Genomic DNA, 12487 nt, shown 5'->3' on the forward strand with positions numbered 1-12487 from the left:
CCCTGAATTCTTGGACTTCCCTACATTCCTCCGTGGGTTCCATTGTAAATCTTTTTTCTACTGCATCTTACAGTGTTATCCAAATTTTCTTCAAACTTTCATTCTTCTTGGTTTCTGATTCTCCTGGTCAATTTTGCCATTTCGGTATAGTCCATCATCTTGATAGTTGCTCATAATGTTTTGTCCTTCCCATACAGCCTATTTTTTATGTCTCAGAGTCCTTCTTCTGCCTACGGCGAGTCACCATGGACATTCTTTTTTTCTGCCTGGTTTCTGTTCTGTTATGTGGAGTAATCTTCTTGTTTTATGGGTGGGAGCTGGTTCTGGCAGACTGTCCACAGACACAGTATCAACTGGCATGGCTTCTACTCAACCTGACTCCTGTCCTTGTTCAAGGCTGGGGCTTCTACTTATTCCCTCCTGTTCTTCACTCCTGACTCCCAGCTTCCCTGCTCTCTTCCTCCTCTGGGGTGTGTCCTGTTTCCTACCACCATGAACCTGGGTCCAGACTACGCTCTTCTGCACTCTCTCTGGAAGCCTCTTGACCAGGCGGTTCCCCACTGCTGTTCCTCATCTAGCCAGTCCCTGACAGATGCAGTTTCAGGCAGCCCCATGCTTCCTCCTTGGAAGGGCATTTTAAGGATGGTCATGAAACCTTAATCACATGCCCTTGTCCTCACTTTAATCATACACATTCAGAGCCTTCTTACTTGAAGGGTTATTTTCTATTGCAAGCTTCACAGAACCTTGAAATATATTTCTGTTTCTGGACGTTTCATATCACCGACACACATTTTCTATCCCCCTGTTTTGTCATGTGTGTGTTTTTATTTTATTTCTTTTCCCCAATCAAATCATTTAAACTCAAGGCAAGTTATTTGAGGACATTTTTTAACTCCAGCAGTTGTATTTATAACCTCATCCGTTACAGGCTTTGGTTTTGAAGATGCTGAAAGATGCAGACTTTTGGGGCAAGGTGGGGAATAAATGACTCTATAAACCATGGAGATAATAAAAGGTGTTCCATACAAAAGCAGGTTTCTCATTAAACAAAACCTCACAGGCTGAAATTCTAGAAAATCAGGGAAGTAATCAAGCAGCCACAGAGCAGCCAAGACAACTTTTTACCTACATGCCAGACTGAAATTGTAGGTAATAAACTGTGCAGGTGAAAATTATATTTCCCAGAATAAATTCCTATTAAAAATAGGAGTGCCTTGGCTGAACAAGCAGAAGTAAAAGTGTGGAATTTAATTTAAAACTCCACAATGACATACTTTTTAACTATTATATTTTGCCTATTGATTGTGTAGCTTATTTATATGTTCCCTCACACCAATCTTTCCATGTGCCTTTAGAGAAGGCAACTCTGAGTGTACCCAAGAATCAATTGAAGCAGAATTCAATTAATATTATAGTTGTCATCAGGCTGGAGACTCTTAGTACTTTACCAAGGAAAGAAAAGGCATATGTGCCAAGGAAGTAAGCCAAATTCTATATCCTGAAACTTGAATCCTGTAGTCAGAGCTGCATAAAGTTGTTTATTTTGCATATTCTAGCATTCTGCAGCTTGTCACAGGGAGGCTCAAGAAACCAGATGGCTTCTGATATTTTTTTCAGTCATTGCCCAAATTTCAAGCAACCCTCTAAAGTTACAGAGGCCAAGTATTCTCTCTGATGTGTTATCATTCCATGCTAAGGAATATTTGATGTTAAGATGCTTTCAAAGACTTGAGCATTCTTAGATGGTGCAGACTTAAAGCAGGAGCTCCTTCTGAACCTGGATTAGGAAAGTAATTGAAATTGAAACTGCTGATACCACAATACAATTTATTACACAGATCTGTGCCATCACCACATTGGAATACTGTGTACGGTTCTGGTTGCCTCGCCTCAAAAAAGATTTCACAGCATATATTTTTTTTCAAAATTTGAAATGTGCCCACTGGTCCAAAATGTCTGTCAACCTCTGGTTTAGTTTAAAGCAGTATTACCCCAATCTGGTGCCCTCCAGCCAGTAGGACTAATATCCAGGCATGATTACAGTTATACAAAGGATCTGGAGGAAATCAGTCTGGGGCTGCCTGCCTTAAAGTCTATTCTAGGTAGATTTGTGGAAAGCATGATGAAAGAATTATTTAGCATTTAGAAGGACATAACTTGCATCTGAAAAGAGAAGTCTTGCCTCAACAGGTTTGTGGCATTCTTTGAGCACAGGTGGCTATGTAATATGGTGAACATTATATCATACCCTTCAACATTTCTTCGATGAAAATAGGGATGTCTTATTCTATTATTATTATTATTATTATTATTATTATTATTATTATTATTATTATTTTACTCTGCCCATCTCACTAGGTTGCCCTCACCACTCTGGGTGGCTTCCAACATATATAAAAACATAATAAAACATTAAAAACTTCCCTATATAGGGCTGCCCTAACCCTCCACACCCTCCAACATTTATCAGATGAAAATAGGGATGTCCTGAGGAAAAGCAGGACATTTCAAGATCAAATCAGAAACTGGGATAGCATCTGTAAATCCGGGACTGCCCCTGGGAAATAGGGAAACTTGGAGGGTCTGTTATATGCTTGGATTTCCTCAAAATGTTTTGAAGAAGTTGCTCAACAAAAGCTCCTTCCTGAACTTAGCTATCATGGGACAAAAGGATAGGTTGTTCCCTTTATGGTTTGGTAACCGATTAAACAATAGGAAGCTGAGGACTGGAGTAAACAGGCAGTTGTAGCAATGGGGAGATGTATGAGGGGCACCTTATAACAGAATCGTGACTGATTTAGAGTTGAGGTGACCAATGAAGTAGCCAAGTTTGCAGATGATTCCAAATTATTCTGGATGGTGAAACCAGAGCATATAGTAAACAACTCCAAAATATATGTCCAAACAGAAGCCAAAAAACAAACCCTTAGACACCTCATAAATTATCTTCTCTCTCCACAACAGATGTTGATGATGCTGGGGAGCTTTGACACTTTCACTCACAAGTGAATGTATCAAATTCTTCCAACTCATGTTTTACATTAGTATATGCTCAGCATGACAAACATACCTGGGCAAAATGCACCCCGGGGGGTCTGGTGTTTGCGTTGAAGAAGCAATTGATGCAGAAAAGGTTCAGCAACCCTTCTCTGTCAGCCATTTATTCCTTCCAAATCCCATTCCACCTAGCTGCTTTTTAGATGTCAGACTTAACTCTTCCATCAAAAGTCTAGTTTGGCTTTGCAAAGAGGAATGGTGATATATGGAAATGAATCTTTCACAGACCCGGGGCTTTCTGGTTGGTTGATCTGTGTTGCAATTTTTCAACCTAATATTAATTGTTGCAATTCTCCAATTTAATTCATCCCCCCCCCCCCGGACTATGTATCATACCATACCATAGGTGTCTCTCCTGGATTTCTTTCTATAATAAGTTATTAACTTTCATGAAGCTTTATCAGTTTCAGTTCAGTCTCTCATATAAGACACATTGCCTGCTTGCAAACAAAAAATAATAGTTGTGACAAATTGGAGAAATCACAATTCTTTTCAAAGAAGAACCATTTTCTGAGGATGCTGTATATTCTTATCAAGATCTTAATAATTCATTTTTCTCTCCTTAAAAGTTGCAACTGGCATCCTGTGATTTATAATTCTAGAAAAATATATTAGTTTTAACATTCTAACTATAATGGATTCCTTTAAATGGCTGTGACCTTCAATCTAATCAGGGGCTGGACAGAGGTAAAGGAGTGTGGAGACCACCTCCCCAGACTGACCCTTCCAGGGAGGAGAAAGTGGAAGACACCATAGATTAACAATAGAGGTTTGTGGAAGGCCACAGCTCAGAGGCAAATGAGGGGGGAAGTTGTGAAATCATGGGAGAGGAGGAGCAGGCAGAGCCGGAGCAGCAGTTGGCTGACACGTTGTCACTAGAAAGCATTCCAGACCCATCATCTCCCAGAACCTAGCGAACCTTAAAAGTAGGAGAGCAAAGAGCTTGAAGAAAGAGGGCACTTAGTGGCACCCGTAGAGGAGGTGATGAGGTTGACGAATGAGGAAGTGGGAGAGATGTGGGGTATAGAGCGGAGAAAGGAAATGTGGTTGTATGAATCAGTCCCAAAGTCACACATAAAATTGATTCTTTGATGGGTACAGGGTTGTGAATCTGTTGGCCTCAACTTGATGGGTTACCAACTGGCAAAGCAGTCTAAAACTTTCCCCCAATAGTAAAAGTTAATATATCCCCCAAATAAAACTGTTCATCACCTGTTATGGAGATCCATCTTGACAGGGCTGAGATGCAGTCTGACTGTTAACTGCTTTTGGCTTTACCAAGACTTAAAGCATATCCTCTTTGTGACATCACACATGACATCAGAATGGCATAGTTGCATTCAACCTAGACTATCTCCATGCCAACAGCAATGGCCAGTAAACTTCTGCAACCAAGTAACCATCAACCTGACTATCCAGTTGTTTCTATCTAGACTATTGGATGCTGATTTTTTTGCTCTCATGATCAAAGCCTGAAGAAGAGCTGTGTATAATCTGAAAACCTGCTTCCATTGTTAAAGAAAACTAATTGTCAGAGACTGGGCAGAAGAGTAATGGTGGAGACCCCCTCCCCATCCTGACCCTTCCAGGGAGGAGGAAGAGGAATACAGCATAGATTTACAACAGGGGGTTGAGGGAGGTAGTAGTTCAGAGGCAAATGAGGGGGAAAGTTGGAAAATCATGGGAGAGTCAGAACAACACCTGACTGACAAGTTGTCATTAGAAAGCATTCCAGACCCTCCATCTCCCAGAACACCATTATCCAAGTGGCTGGGTTCTATAACCTCATTCTGTAAAGTTTGAAATAAAAAGGACTGTAAGAAACTTTCCCTTGTCTTTATACTTTCCTGGGCAACCAGCCCGGAGCTGCTGACAACATCCTGACAACACTTACACTGTTATATTTATTTATGTATATAGTTACACGCAGTGCTTTTTTTCTTAAAAAAAATATGTTTAGGGGTACTCTCATTTTCTTACTCATATTGAAATACTGCCCCTCAATGAGGCCAAACGTAGATTCACAAAATGTTTAGGGGTGTGCGTACACCTGCATCCCCCCTCCCAGAAAAAAAGCAGTGGTCACACGTGACTTTTTCTCACTGCTCAAACAAGTTTAGAAGCCAAATATTGAAAAAAAATACAAGTGACATTTAAACACCACCAGCAAAATGCAATAAACAAAACGGCTGTGAGAAGCATCTTTTTAAAAATTGCAACTGCAATAAGACACTGTCGTACAGAGTGGTCCTCTTCATTGCTTCATGCCCTTCATGGTGGTTTTTCATGTTGCTGTCATATGGAGAGCATGTGTTGAACCTTGAGTTGGATGCAGAAGGAACTAGGGCAGAACAAATCTGGAAGATGTGCAGCAGCATTCTGTGCCAGCTGTAATGCCCAAGTTGTCTTCAACCGCTGCCCTACAAGAAGCATGTTGCAGTATTTAAGCCTGCAAGTTACAGACCCATGGGTAAGTAAAGGAAGATCTGACCTGTCTAGAAAAGGCCATATGCTCCACATGAACTGAAAATCAGGAAAGGCCAGAAATTCACAAGCCTTGCCCTTTCTAGCCCAATAGATCCCTAGTGAATGGCATTGAGGTTGGTGGCGCAGAGATGCCATTGTGGGTAAGGACTTTCACCAGAAGCTTCTGGATGCGTTTCTAACTTCCTCTTTCTCTAACTTCAGGATGAGCTGTGTCTGTACCCTGGGTATTAATACTTCACAGACATTTGATAGCTGAAAGAAATGGAACCTTGCAAACTTGAAATTATCTAGCTTTGCTGCCCAGAGCTCATTTAGGAGGAAGGCTGGGCTAAAAATCTAATGCAAATTTATTTATTTATTTATTTGCAAAAATCTAAGCTCTAATTGAATTGTCACAGATTTTACTGTTCGCTTGTTTGTGCTATTTCAACCCATTTCCCCCCCAAACTCTTCCCCTCTGTACCCATATATATGTATCTGTCAACTGAGGCTAATATTTTGTGTACACAAAGATTCTGGCACCTAGTCCATGAAAACTGATGACATAATAAAGTTGTTGGTCTTTGAGGTGATACAGTTCTTAATCACTCAGAGTACTATTAGTTTGATTACTGGTAAGTCATTTGTCTGAGCTAATGATTTATATTCATATTTGCCCCATGCCTATAGTTCTCAGTCGGTTTCATGGGTGGGGGAAACTTTCCTTTCCTTTTTGTTTTTGTTTTTCCTTTTTGTTATGATATTAAAATTCTGCTCAAGCTAAAATGTGATTATTGAGTGAATCTGGAAGGTATGTATTGCCAGCGGGAGTAAGTAACACATCTGTCAATATTTTCCATATGGCAGGAATTCAAGAGATACCACATCTTTATTCCTTCGGAAGATGTCTGGCATCCAAAAACCGATGATAGCAGCAACAAAATTATCGAAGCAGAACTGATGTAAACAGTGCCTTTGAAGTGGATCAAAGCCTTACAGCAAGTATTTTCAGAACAATGGTTCCTGAAAATAAAAGATCATTAGCTGTCAGTCTTAATGTTTCAGTTTTGACATCTCAAGAAATGCAGCTGCTTCCTTGGCGAGACTAATATATGAAGTCAGTTCATCTAGCTCATTGCTCTCTTCTGGGGCGAGTAGCATCTCTTCAGGGCCTCAGACAGAGGTCTTCCCCAGTCCTGCTCCCTGACATCTCTTAAACTGGAGATGCTGGGAAATGAACTGATATGCAAAGCACTTTTCGCTGCACTGTAACCCCCAGTCTTGCTAAAATACTGGCTCTGCCTCCTGTGCCTGACACGACACCCCTGTTTCCACTTTTGCAAGCCATTCAGTATCATTTCCTCCTAGCTACTTGTCCACCTGATTCTTCACTCCTTCCGAGGCCGCTCTGCATGGATACTGATTCTCTTTGTTAATGTGAGATTTCTGTACATCTCCACTAGTCTATCTTTGCTGTCTTAGCTTATATTGCTGGTGTTGGTGTATTGCCAAAATAAACTTGAAATGAGCCTTCCAGCATAGCCTTGAAGCACATCCTTGAAGCATGCTTAAAACATCTGCTAGACAATGAGAATTCTCTCCAGCGACAGGTGTCTTTATCAGGGGATGTCTGGTGAGATGCAGTTGAGTGTGAGGCAGTCAGTGTTGCTCAGTATGGCTGCTGCAGTATGTGAAAGTCTGTGATCCTGTCTCTGTGGCTGGATGGCTGAAGGGAGCTGTCAGGGACCATGCTGAGGAGGGCTGCACTGAGGAGGTATGGTGGGAGTCTCCCTCTCCCCCTGATTCTGATTCTGATCCTGAATCTTCCCAGGAACAGGAGGACAGTATAGATTTGGAAGAGTGGTTTGCAGAGGGCCATAGTTCAGAAGGCAGAAGCTGAGAAATACTGGATGGGGAACAGCTAGCAGAAGAAACACTGGAAGAGAGGGGGTTAACAGATTCACTGTCTCTGGATAGCATCCACCCCCCTTCTCCAAAGTCACAGAGAACTCAGAAAGTGTCAGAGGGTCCAAGCTCAAATTACAAGACATAGGAGTGATGTAGATTAATAGGGATGGGGGGGATGACCCTTAATTAGGAGCACCGCCATTTCTAGGAGATGTGTTCTTTGTGATCATTAAAGATTCTAACTGGTAAGATGTTCCTTTCATTTGATCTCCTATCTACTGCCATGGGGGAGGAAGCCAATTCCTCAAATCCTGACAGGAGCAGAGATCTGCATTTAGACGCGCTTTCACTTATGCAAGATTAAATATACTGCCTTCAGCTGTACTTGAGGGTCAATTTAAAAAAAAAAAATCCGCTGGAAAAACGGTTATGTCCATGTGGCGATGGCAGTTTTGAATCAGTAGCTCATGTGATTCTAACTCGCACTCTTTATAAAGATTTGAGGAGTGAGGTTCTTACTCCTCTACTACATACCAGGTCGCTCAACCATTGTGACTGTGTCCTTTCTTCTAGCAGATCAAGATAATCAGGTGACAGCAAAAACTGTAAAAAAAAAATATTGCAGGGGCAATTCGAATAAGATCTATTATTTGATTATTGCTGTAAACCTCCAGAATGTATAGTTATAGTTGGTATAGTTAAGTTTTTACCTCTATCTTCAGTGTATATTATTTTATTTTATTGCTATGGCTAGTTGCTGATGCAAATAAAGATTCTGTATCTAGTTCTGTTTCTTATTTAATATGTAGACCAGTAGTGTTATGCAGCCTGTAATGTAAATAATAAAGATTTTAGAGAATAACTGGATGGATGAAGTGGTTATTCTTGCCACGGGAATTCACCAAGGGAGGGCTGTACTGCTGTTGCTGTGAAGACGCAGGAAAATTTTTTGAGTAACTCTAAGACAGAGTAGAGGAACCTCAAAAGTTGGCGCTCATGCACTAACAGGGTGGGTAGAGACTACTGTCTGAAGCCCTGGGAGTAGTTGAAGTTTCCTATGTTTGCACGGTTGTTACTCTAGTATTTATTTATCTATCTATCTATCTAACAGCTTCTGGAACTGTTGTAAGATGAACTTCCTGGATGAGATACCAACTAACCTCAGCAATTTCATGGTCCTCACCCACTGCATCCTGCTACATCCTTTCATTGTAGAGAACTAAGGAAAAAAGCATTCCTAGCAAACATGTGCCATGATGGGAGATGGAACGAAATCTTCTCGGTGGTCCATTTTCAATGGATGCCTCTGCCGTAACTGTAAGTAACTTATCCACCTTTCTGGTGAGATTGAACAGACTGGAGAAGGCTCCTTGTACTACCATCACCTGTAGTTTGAATGTATGGAGATTGACTTTCTGAATCTTAGAGGAGAAAAGGTGAGACCTCAGGCAGTTCTGCTCCTTGTAACTACATACATTTAAACAGAGTGATCATGGCTTAGTGAGTTCATTCACACAATCAGCTTCAGATTCCTAATTCAATATATTTATTAAATGCTACAAAGTAAATGAATGAGGAATATCTGATTGCATAAAAATGTCATTTTCTAACTAGCCTTCCATGGGTACTGTTTTTTAAAAAGTGTGTTAAGTACTTGTTTACAAAAAGAGCAAAATCCTTACACAAGACCACTTATGGATGCTGAAGGCACTGTGAAGCAATCTATGTAGCAAGTTGAGGCATATATCATACTAAAACCACCCCATTTTACATTGTGTTCAGGGTCTGGGTCGATTGATGATTGACAAAGGGAAACAGAAATGCACTCAAAATTCTTCAGCTGTGTGTATGTGTACATAAAGACACAATGAGTGTCTCAACATTTGTCATTCCTGTGAATAAGGAAGAATGGTAAATATGGAAGGTACTTGTATTTCTGTCAGATGGGAGGAAAATATCCTGTTATGTGTTGCAAAGGAATTCTTTGGATGTGCCTTGTCCCTTCTGCTATAAGACATGGATAGTAAGTATCATGGCTGAGATGCAATGACTGAATTGGGAAGAAAGGAGTGGAGGTTCTGCATTCACTGTACTCACTGAAAACAGTGGGGCACACTTCTGAATAAACATGGAAATGGTTATGCTATAAGAACTTGCACCGATCTACTGATGTAGCCAACTCACTTGCATGCCTTGCACTGGTATGAAGGATATGACTACAGGCTGTCTACATGCAAGGTAGGGAGATTATCACCCTTGGACCAAAAAAAAGGCCATTAAGATTGCTATCCTAAATAAAATTACCAGGGAGCAAGCACAATTGAACACAATGGAACACACTTCTAATTAAGCATGCATAGGACTGCACAGTTAGGCAGTCTCTTGCTTAAATGCTTTCTCTCAGTTTAAATGAAAGAGCACCATTTTTGTTAACTACAGTTTTCTATGAGCCATATCGTTCTAAATGTGTTCAAATTACTGATCTGAATATGAGCCAAGTGTGAAAAATTAGAAGAGGACAAGCTTAGTCTCAAACCCACTCTATTTCATGGCATCAATGTATCTTATATGTGCCTTGAGGACTTCTTTTGAAGCATGGAGATCTTTTGAAACTCTCTTACATAAATTAGACGGTCAAGGCCATTAATGCCATCCCATCAATGTGTGCCTCAGTCACAAGAGTAGTATAAAATTTTAGCACAGACACTCTGCCCATCACTTTCCAGATCTAGCCTCATTAACCTACGTCTGCCTGAAAAACTGCATATGCAGCTACTATTGTGAATGATTTTCCTGCTCAGATAACACTTCTGGATGAATTGTGTTGACCATCTAAAAGCAGGTACTTCTGAAAATGGGCTTTGACTTGTTTTACTTTTGTTGGTTTTTTTGTTTTTAAAAATCACCTTACTAAACAAAACTAAGCATACAAGTCCATATTTTTGACCTTCCATTAAACAACAGATCTTCAAATCTTTATTTCCTACACAGTGGATGATCTGTAAGGTCAAATGACTCTCCACCCACTAGGGACTCAGAAAATCTAGTGACCGGTTTCTTTATCATTCATTTCTACCTTGCTTCATCAAAAGGTGTTTCCTCCCTTTACTTGGCTGGAGAATTGCATTGCAAAATTTCAAGCAATTTGATATAAACCTGCGCTGGTAAAAATGGGTCGCCTGATGTCATTGTGATATCAAATGATTGACAAGTGGGTGTTGCTGTCAGACTTGGTTTGCTGGAGATGGAGGAGATAATGATCTAGCCTGCCAGCTTGGTCCAGTTTCCCACCTCTGACTTCACACACACATACACACAACCTTCCATCCTCTCAACAATTACAGTCCCACAGATACATTCACCAAAGTCCATAATACAACACTGACAACCTAAGAAAATAAGGCTAATGTTACTTTGATCTATGATCCCACCCCAATAAAACCTCACGCTTCCCATTCATAGAGTCACATACATCATCCGATAACCTGCTTTCTGTTAATGGTGCTCTTTGGTCCAGATTGTACAGCTGCATTTTTGGGAGAGGTCCCTCTGGAGATGGAACATAGCTCTGAGCACATGTGTCAGGAATGTGCCCCCTCTCTCAGAGCACAGCAGAAGAGTCAGCCTCTGAAATTGAGCTAAGTGAGCAAGGAGCTGACTCTGCCACTGAGAGCTGTCTGCCTGAGTTTAGAGAAGACAGTCTGCCCCTCCCCCAGGCAAGACACTGTTAGCTCCCAAGGAGAGGAAGAGTTGGAAGTTGGACAAAGCATTGCCAGGCAACCAGCAGATAAGCCAGAATTGGAGGATGTGTCTTCTGCAGTCCCAGGACAAGGAGGTTAGAGAAGCTCAGAGAGCAATGGAAGGGAAGGAGAAGAAAGGTGGGGTTTTGGCGTCCTTCCTGTTGGGGGAGGGACGGTGAGTCAGGCTGAGATCATTATAACATGCTTTTCATGGAGAAGTCCCACATTCTTTCCCTGGTATTTCCAGTTAAAAGATGCAAGTTTTGAGAAAGCTTGCTGCCTGAGATTCTAAAGTGTAACTGCCAGTCAGAAAAAGAAAAAAGAAAACAATACTGGACTATATCAGGAATGGAGAGCCCATGGTCTTCCATATGTTGTTGACTACAATTCTCATTATCCCTGAACACTGGCTACGAAGACTAAGAGTGTTAGGACTTGGAGTTCAGCAACTTCTGGAGGCCATGAGAGTTCATCCCTTGGCTTGATGGACAAATAGTTTGACTTGGTGTGAAACAGCTACATAATTTCTCATAGCCTTAAAGAGAACTGTGAAGTGATTGATTATGGAGCAAATGGATAGGGAGCACTCCATGTATTGAGTGTCTTGGGTCATCATTCCACTTACTGATATAAAAGGAAATAACTGAGAGCAGATATCTGTATGTCATATTCTATCTGTCCGGGTATGAAGAGTAATGATACGGAAGATGATAATGTTCAAGTTATAGCCCTAAATTTAATCTCTAAGGTACCATTGAAGTAATGGAAAAACAAGGCCCAGTGTAACTGGTAGGGATGAAGGAATCTGATAATTTCAGTTTCTCTTTTTTGCCTCCTAAACTTACATTTCTACTTCAGTTTGTGATTTTTGCCCCCACAAGAAAATGTCGTCAGCAGCATTTTAGTGCACAGGGCACACACTTCTATATACAATTGTGCCTAACATGCACACTTTTGCAAAGCAATTTATATAATTTAATGCACTTTTGTAAGTTATTTTCATTAATACATGCATTTGCATGCCCAGGTAATGCGACGTGCTGTTGTCATAACGCAAGCAAACAAATAATGAAAAACCACAGACAAGAATTATTGGATTTGAATTAGGCCACAACTTTATTGATTACAGATGTGAGATTTGACTTGGCATTGGGTATCACCCATACTAACCCAGACCCTCCAAGTGTCCCTATTTTCCAGGGGCATCCCTGATTTAGAGAAGCTGTCCTGGTTTCTGATTTGATCCTGGAATGTCCCACTTTTCCTTAGGATGTCATTATTTTCTTTGGATAAATGTTGGAGGGTATGGAGTT

General features: G+C 40.8%; 2 long non-coding RNA genes across 3 annotated transcripts; one reads left to right on the plus strand and one right to left on the minus strand.

The window, feature by feature from the left end:
* Positions 1 to 1521: 1521 nt before the first annotated feature.
* Positions 1522 to 4644, minus strand: LOC310767290. The gene is made up of 2 exons (XR_014550845.1): positions 4273 to 4644; positions 1522 to 1780 (listed from the first exon to the last, which is right to left on the minus strand). It is a non-coding gene; the product is annotated as an uncharacterized lncRNA (long non-coding RNA).
* A 957-nt stretch (positions 4645 to 5601) lies between these two features.
* LOC310767207 lies at positions 5602 to 9586 on the plus strand. Of its 2 annotated transcripts, XR_014550734.1 has the most exons (4): positions 5602 to 5687; positions 6394 to 6528; positions 8244 to 8443; positions 8546 to 9586. It is a non-coding gene; the product is annotated as an uncharacterized lncRNA (long non-coding RNA). The 2 variants fall into 2 exon arrangements; XR_014550733.1 differs by lacking the exon at positions 8244 to 8443 and having other exon boundaries at positions 6394 to 6676.
* Positions 9587 to 12487: the final 2901 nt, after the last annotated feature.

The sequence above is a fragment of the Podarcis filfolensis genome, assembly GCF_964270895.1.
Source record: "Podarcis filfolensis genome assembly, chromosome: 7".
NCBI classification, from domain to species: Eukaryota; Metazoa; Chordata; class Lepidosauria; order Squamata; family Lacertidae; genus Podarcis; species Podarcis filfolensis.